Source organism: Nannospalax galili, unplaced genomic scaffold (assembly GCF_000622305.1).
Source record: "Nannospalax galili isolate Female #2095 unplaced genomic scaffold, S.galili_v1.0 scaffold1557, whole genome shotgun sequence".
NCBI lineage: Eukaryota > Metazoa > Chordata > Mammalia > Rodentia > Spalacidae > Nannospalax > Nannospalax galili.
Genome location: NW_008339328.1, coordinates 45114 through 54063, shown reverse-complemented (window position 1 = coordinate 54063; position 8950 = coordinate 45114).

Here is an 8950-nt window from a genome sequence, read left to right as displayed (position 1 = left end):
TTCTTATAACTTCTTACTTACTGATTATTCATTATTGTTAATGTGATCATCACAGGTCTCTCCACTGATTCAAGTTATAACGCACCACACCAGGGAAGCAAAAGTGCATTGCTGGGCTGCCCAGCTGCTTTTTCTGGTGGCGACTCCACCTGCAAATTTTCCTCAGAGATAGAGTGGAGATTGTAAGGTCATTGAGGAATTTTGATATAAGGGTCCAGAAAGGCTTCTTGTATCCTTCTTTCCTTATCTTCGGTTCCAGAAGCACAGATATAACAACAGACTGGGGTGGGCATCAGTACCCCAACTCTGTGCTATCAGGAGTGCATCTCAGTGACATAGAACTGTGGAGCTCATACTTTCAGTGACAGAGAGTTTTTGCTTCTAAACCAGAAAAGATAGTATCCTTTATTTCTAATACCAATTTTCCTGACCACTTGACAGCCGCCTAACTAAACCACTTAATTACTGTATGTGAATTCATTTTCTATGCAACTTCTACTAAAAGATTCCAGTTTCTGTCAATACCAAGTTCCATTTGATAAATGCTCTCTATAGACAGAGGCACTCAGAGGAGCATCTGGGGCAAACCAGCCTCAACCTTTGGCTTCTCTAGGGAGTTATGAATGGCATCCCTATGGTAGGCTACTCATCATGCTGTCCTACGGTAATAGGATGGTATCCTGATGGCAATAAGTTGTGACATCTCAGACTATAGGTTGATAGGAAGGAAATAGTTTGTTCTGAATCCATTGCCACTGAATCTACATGTAACACCAGATTGGAAACTGGATATATATTAGATCAGGAGCTTTGGGATGTCCTTTGATTTCTATTGGTGTCATGCTAAAGTTGTGTAAATATTCTGACTTGTCTGGAAAGTCATGGTGACTCTGCTGCCTAGTGATACAGACAAGGAGGATGGAGACTGAGTAATCTGGAAGACACATTTTGTACCTGAAATTGGAATTATACAAAAATATGCTCTGTAAAACCTGTGACAAAAAATAGCATGAAGAATTCTGACTGCACTAGTTTAAGATGATCTCCATTGTTGCCCTTCCTTACCTAGGATCCTGACTAACAGGAACACCAGGAAGTGAGTGGGGACATTCATGTCATGTGCTGTGACTGCGAATGCTTCCTGAATGTGGTATAACTAGCATTTAAGAAAGCATTTAAAATATTAAAATGAGGATATTGTAGAGGACTTAATCCAGCATGTCTGCTATCCTTGTAAAATGAAAACATTGGGTTTCAGAGACACCGGGGAAAAAGCATTCAATGTGAGTTACCTAGGAAGACAAGGGTGTCAAAGATACACTGAATTCCCTCAAAGTATGCACAATAATGACACAATACATCAGTGATACTCAAGTCAGTATTTTCTTAATCTCTGTTATTATAGTCCTAGAAAATCAGAAACAATCCAATACTAAGAAAGAGACATTTAAAAAATATTTTTATTTATTATTATTTTTATTTTATGTGTATGTGGGTATTGACTGCATATAGGTATGAGTACCCGTGTCATGCAGTGCTCTCAGAGAACAGAAGAAACTGTCGGATCTCCTGGAACTGGAGTTACAGACAGTTGTTAGCTGCCATGTGGGTGCTGGGAATTGAACCTGGGTCTTCTGCAAGAACAGTCCGTATTCTTAACCTCTGAGCCATCTCTCCAGCCCTATTTTTTCACATATTCATTCTATAAAGTAACTGGTACACCATCTTCAAAACAAAATGTTCTTAACACAAAAGAAAAGTTGCTCAATTGTTCTGGACAGGAGACTCCAGAGATCTTACGAAGAGCACAGGGAGAATCTGTATCCATTTGGAATGAGAATCGGAAACTTTTTGCCCTGTTTATATAGATGTGATGACTAAAGGGAACACTGAATACATGAATGCATTCAATGTTCTCAGCTTGTTGACTGTGGACAAGCTCTTGATGCCTTGACTTCCCACTCATAATGAATTATCACTTAGATGTGTGAGTAAAACAAACCTTTTAATCTTGCTGGCATTAGACGTTTTTATCCCAGGCATATGAAAAGGAAAAAGGGGACAAAAATAGGTGCAGAGAAGAGGCGCTGTTCCTGTGATAACCAAGATAATGTAATTCTGGGGCCATTAGGATTGTTTTATGACTGCAATTCAGAAGCGTTCAGAACCTAACGGACCATTATGGTGAGAAGACAGTAATGCTGAAAAAAAAAACACTGTGGAGATCTGACTCAAGATTTCTCAGAGGAGAACACGGGTTCTATCAAGCTCTGGGCTTGTGGTCATTCATATGACATTTTGGCCATGAATCTGACTTCATTTTGCCTGTGTCCTAGGAATCTGAATGAAGTTTAGTTTTTTAAAAAGATGATTAACTTTTGTGAGAGATTAAATTTAAAAATAGGAGAGCATTAAGCCTGGTACCCAGAAGGTAACTGTGATTACTAAGGAGTTCAGTATCAGTAAAGAGAATCCTCCTCTGCTGCTCTCTGACAGTAGGAAAGGTGTCCTGAGGTAAAAATCCCACAGCTGGGGGTTGTTTTGTGAAGATCCAAACTCATTTATAGGAGGAAAGCTTAAATTTATAGGGATTCATGTTCCTTGAAAATAACTCCCCGTAAAACTGTTTTCTCATTGACAGCACACAGACGCTGATACAGCTTTGTTGCAAAAGGGCCAGGCTCCATCCTGAACAGGCAGCAGAGCTTGGTGGCATTAACCATGCGGTGCTGGTTTTGAAGACATGAAGGAAGCAAGATGGAGGATGTCATAAACAGCTGAAGGTAGGCAATTTGAAGCAGCATCTGATTACGTGCATCTGTAAAATGCAGGAACATTTGGAACTAACTAGGTCTCTGGAGTGGGCTCAATTCTTTGTGACTCTAAGGGGGAAACGATAAAGGCATTCCTTTTAAAACTGAGGAAATTACAACCTGCATTGGCCCCTTTAGGGTAAGTAAATAGGCTTTAGAGAATTTCAGGACAGATTATATCCTCAAGTGATGGCAGAAGGATTGGTGTGGTCAAGCTTCCAAACTTCTCAGCAGAAACCATAGCAAGTTTGTCAGTTTGGAAAAGGAAACAGAAAATTTGCACCTGTGTAGATTCATACTATAAGGTAAATTTAGAATAGGAAAACAGATAAAAGAATTTTCTTATTATCTAATGAAAAATCACATTTGTGATATAGATTCTTTCTTGTCATGGGTGAAACCTCAGAATGACAGCTGATTCCCAAGATATTCATCTAGAGTTCACAACATTTTTAACGTGAACAGAGGGTTGGACCATAATTGGGCATTTATGCACAATTAAGTCATGAATACTGCTGAGAATGTTTCTTGTAGGAGAATTTGACTAGAGCTTAGAGATTAGTGTTTATATTTGAGTTCGTTTTTTCTACATATTTTCATTATTTGATCATCTTTATGTCCTGTATTATCATGAACTTCATTTCTGATTCAGCTCATAAAAGCTGAAAACATACTTCCAGAGGTTTACCCTGTCTAGGATGGCTTGCTGGGACAGATTTACCTAGTTTGGACATTTTTGACATATCAGAATTTTAAGGATGACGATTGTAATGAACATTCTCTCTCAGTGTGTGACATCAAACAGCAATGTCTATGGATTGCATTTTAGTCATTTATTCACTTGGCACAGCTTAAATACTTTTGATACAATTTGTGTAACGACACACACTTATGTGAAAAAAAACGAATACCTTCTTTGTTATTTATTGAGTTGCATGGTATTCAGATTGTCACATTTTCATCTTTATATTTTACTGGAATGTACTGTGCTGTCTGTTTTCATCTCTCTGTGGCTGTTGAAGGAAGCATCTGTATGAATAGCTCTTACAAGGCTAATCATAGTTACTTATGTAAACTGGCTCCACCAAAAGCCACAGCATATCCTCAGTCACTGCCCCTTTGGATGTTAACAAGACTCTGGAGTTCTAAACCTGGTTCTATGATAGAGGGTTTGGAGCTCAGATTTCCTATCTGGACTCCTTGATGTTCAGTCTGGTGATGCAGTTTATTACTTCTGTTACCAGAACACTCACTGTGGGCCTATACTGTGGAAAGCCTTTAAACACTGCCCTCTCATGTGAAGTCATCCCTTCTGCTCAGCTCTCAGAGAAGATCCAAGATGGGTTAATTGAAAATTATAGGGTTTCTTGAAGGAATAGGGGTGTGAAGGAATTCTCATATGTTAGAAACATATTTGAGGAGAAATTTTCAGATTTCCAGTTTCCTGATAAAACACACTGTGAGAGACTGGAAATATCCAATGTTTCCTTCTCTTTCTACATAATGACCATGCTAACAAAAGCAACTTAAAGTTTCAGTGCAATGTCAACAAAATTCTCATGGTATTCTTCACTAATATAGAAAAGCACATCCTAAAATTCATATGAGGGCAGAACAATCCCTTCTTAACCAAAGCAATACTCAGTGTGGTGGGTTGGGTAAGTGTCCCCATAGGCTTCAAGTATTTGGACATTTTCTGCCCATTTGGTGACACTGTTTTGTGGGATTTTGGAGGTGTGACCTTTCTGGAATAAGTACATCACATCCCTGGGAGTAGTCTTTGAAAGTTCTTAAGCGTTGCCAGGTTTCCAGATTTCCTATCTCTCTCTGCTTCCTGTGCCTGGTTGAAGACGTGATATTTTCGCTTCCTGCTCTGGCTATATCTGCAGCCATGCCTCCCACAATTACGGACTCCTGAACTCTGTAACTGTGATTCAAATAAACTCTTCCTTCTTTAAGTTGCCTTAGTGTCTTATCACAGCAAGGGAAAAGTAACCAATTAAAAAGATCAATGTTGGACAGTAAATCATACCACATTTTAAACAATATTACAGAGTTAGACTAATAAAAGCAACATACTACTGGCATAAACCAGATATGTAAATCAGAAGAAAACCCAAACTGAAGCCAAACCAGGAACACCTGTTATTACAGACACTTGTTAGTTACAAAGTTTTAACAAATACACACGGGAAGTTAGAGAACATCTTCGGCAAATTGTGCTGCGAAAACTGGATGTCCATGTGTAGAACTAAAAAATTATACCTATGTTTATCCCTATGTACAAATGGATCAATGTCAAACTTGCAACAATGAAACTGCTAGAAAAAATTTAGGTATTGTCCTACAATACAAAGGTGCAGGAAAGGAATTTCTTAAACAGATTCTCATTATTTAGAAATTAAGACCAACAACTAACAAATGGGGTTTCATTAATTTAATTTTTTCATAGAATTAATAATCAAGTGAAGAGGAATTCCTCAGAGTCGGACATAAACATTGTGAGCTATACATCTGACAAAGTATCAACACTTAGAATATAGAAAGAACTGAAAAAATAAAGATTTAAAAAACAAGTGACTGAATTAAAAATTGGGTGTGAGATCTGAACAGAGATCTCTTAAAAAATTAAAATGACTAAGAAATAGCTTTTAAAAAATATTACACAAAGAGAACAACAGCTTTTAAACCAAGAAGATAGTTTTTAAAACAAGAGATCAAGAGCTTAAACAGACTCATAATAAATAAGGAATTCCAAACAAAAATACAAAGCCTCACAATTGAAAATGCCAGGCCCAGATATATTCATAGTAGAATGTTATCAGACTTTCAAAGAATATCTACAACCATTCCTACTAAAGTATTTAAAAAGATAGAAATGGAGGCAAACTCTCTAACTCCTTCTATGAAACCAATATTATTTTAATACCCAAACCAGGTAAAGAAATAACAAAAAGGAAAAATGTAGGTCCATATCTTTAATGAACTTAAGTGAAAATTTTCTCAATAAAATATTCAAAAAGCACATATCTCTAACTCCTTCTATGAAACCAATATTACTTTAATACCCAAACCAGGTAAGAAATAACAAAAACGAAAAATGTAGGTCCATGTCTTTAATGAACTTAAGTGAAAAATTTCTCAACAAAATATTCAAAAAACACATGCAGACACACATCAAAGAGATCATTCACCATGATCAAGTAGACTTTATTCTAGAGAGGCAAGTATAGTTCAATATACATAAGTCAATAAACATATAAATGAACTTAAAGACAGATATTACATGATCATCTCAATAGATAATGGGAAGGCCTTTGACAAAATGCAACATGCATTCATAATCAAAGTCCTAGATATAATTGAAATGGAGGGAACATACCTCAGTATAATTAAGGCTACATACAACACCACCACAGTCAACATAATTCTAAATGGAGAAAAACATAAAGCATTCGTATTTTTAAAAATTAAGAAGAAAAGGCTGTCTGCTATCCCCAATCCTTCAATATAGTACTTGAAATTCTAGCTGGAGAAATAAGACAGGAGGAGGAAATTAAAGTAATACTAATTGGAAGGTATCAAATTATTCTTATTTGAAAATGATATGATATTACAAATAAGAGATTCTAAAATTTTACCAGAAAACTTCTAAAAATGATTATCACTTTCAGGAAAGAGGGGTAATGACAGGGCCTTACAAAAATCACAGGAATCAGATTCTTAATTCTTGCTGGACCCAGTGAATCAACACATATTGTGCACTGTCCAATATTTGGGGGCACAATAAGTTATGTAAGCTGATTGCTTATGCTTTGCTGGTAAAGTTTGCATCCTGATAAGCTGTAGAATGCAAAACCAGATTTCAGTGAGTTTTCCTACCAATAACTAGAGCAGAATGCTAATTCACTATTGATGAGACAGTTTGCTTTCAGCATTTGAAAACTGATGTGTATGCTAGTAACACATATTAAGAAGAAACATTGTGTCGGTTTTGTATATCTGAACTAAGTACTTGTCCCTGTAAAAACGGCTTTGCTTTGTTTGGTTAAAAAAAAAAAACATTCAAGCCTAGAGAGCTCATGAAGAATTGGGGTTTACTTAGCTCATAGTTTTGGAGACAAAGGACTTAATCATTGGAGGCTCCATATACTCAAACTCTGGCGAATACCCCGTGGATTTTTCCAATACGTAGGATGTAAAGAAAATGAAGGGCTTCAGAGAAGGACATATAGTTATTGACAGGATTCCACGTATGAATACATTTTAGATACTTGGTTTATTCTAGTAACAATCCTCCTTCCCCACATATTGACTACTGACTGTTAGAGCCTTGATATGAACTGTCTCTAAATCCTCATCAATTGAAGGCTTGTTCATTACCTAGTGTAGCTAATTCATTGACAAGTGACTGGATCAAGCTGGTTCTTCACTAACAAAAGGATTAGTGCATAGATATATTCAAAGTGTGATTACATTAGTATGTGAGGTCTCTTCAGAGCTAATAGGTCACTGGGATGTGTCTTTGGATTCTCTCTCTCTTTCTCATCTCCATTTTTATCTCTCCCATGAACTGAGAGTCTTTCCTCCACCATCTCCACCATTTGTCAATCAGGTAATTTCTGTATGACATCAACGTAAAAAACATAGCACAAATTGAACAACTGACAAATGGTTAAAGCTTTAGAAACAAATGGCTAAAGCTTTAGAATTGTAGGAATCTTTCTTCCTTAATTTTTTTTTTGCCCAGATACTGGATCACAGTGGTGGAAATGTACTTAACAATTCCTCTAGAGAAAAATAAAAATTCATGAGGCAGATATATGAAACAAGACAGGTGGAAGAAATGTAAGATTTACTATTATTTCCTTTTCAGACTGGGTCTCATCTAGTTCATGTCGATTTGTAAGGGTGGCCTGAAAATTGTAATGTTCCTCTTTCAACCTCCTAAGTGACAAGATTTTAAGCATGAGCCACCATGCTTGGCTTTTGTAGAGTTGGTCTGAATTAAATATTCAGTTCTTAAAAAATAATGCATTCTTTAAACCATGGACTTTAAAGCACTGGGTAGGATTTTGTGATACCCTCAGAGCTACATTCATGTCATATCTATGTAATCTTTCAAATGTTGTGATTTTATACATCATTATATCATTCTAAATATTATACATCATTATATAAGAATTAACAAGAATTCAGGGAAGAGATATCTCATAAGAATAGATATTTATATGTTATCTTAGACTGAGTACCCTAGACAGAAGGCTTCAACTGCAATCAGCATATTGAAGACATGTAAAATATTCTGTGAGGGTAGAAGCAAGGTGAGAGAGGAAAGGAAGATGGAGAAAATGGCCTGTTAGCATGTGAGCTACAGACTGGATAATTACAGCTGCAGCCTGCAATGAACCAAAAACACCTGAGTGTTATTGCAGCTCTGGGAAGGAGCTGGTCTCTCTATCCCATACTTCTGCCATGCTCTTTTGACAGCTGGTTCTTGGGATGCTCATTTCAGGGGACTATTTCTCATGTGAATCCTATTCAAATCCTATCCTCCCTAGACATCCACTCCACACAATCAATATCAGGACACTCATTGAGGGAACACCTTTCCAACCCAACATTGGCTGCAGCAAGCACATATAGAGCTTCCATATGGGAGGTAACCTAAATATGACCAAAATATATGAACTTTGAAAAAATTCAATAAAAATTAATAAAAGTATTGAATGGGCGCTAGTTAGGACATCTATTTCTGACGATGGTGGCTTATGTTAAGTGAGAAAAGAGAACAGGAGTGGAATCTGAGACTTCTGAAGAACACCAGAAATGGACTTGTATGATTGCATGCAGAGACAAGAAGGGACTTTATATTATTCTAAGGAGAACTGAGAAGATGACTGGTCAATTTAGTTAATAAAAGTATTGAATGGGCGCTAGTTAGGACATCTATTTCTGACGATGGTGGCTTATGTTAAGTGAGAAAAGAGAACAGGAGTGGAATCTGAGACTTCTGAAGAACACCAGAAATGGACTTGTATGATTGCATGCAGAGACAAGAAGGGACTTTATATTATTCTAAGGAGAACTGAGAAGATGACTGGTCAATTTAGGTGGAGCTTATTGGGAAGTGCATT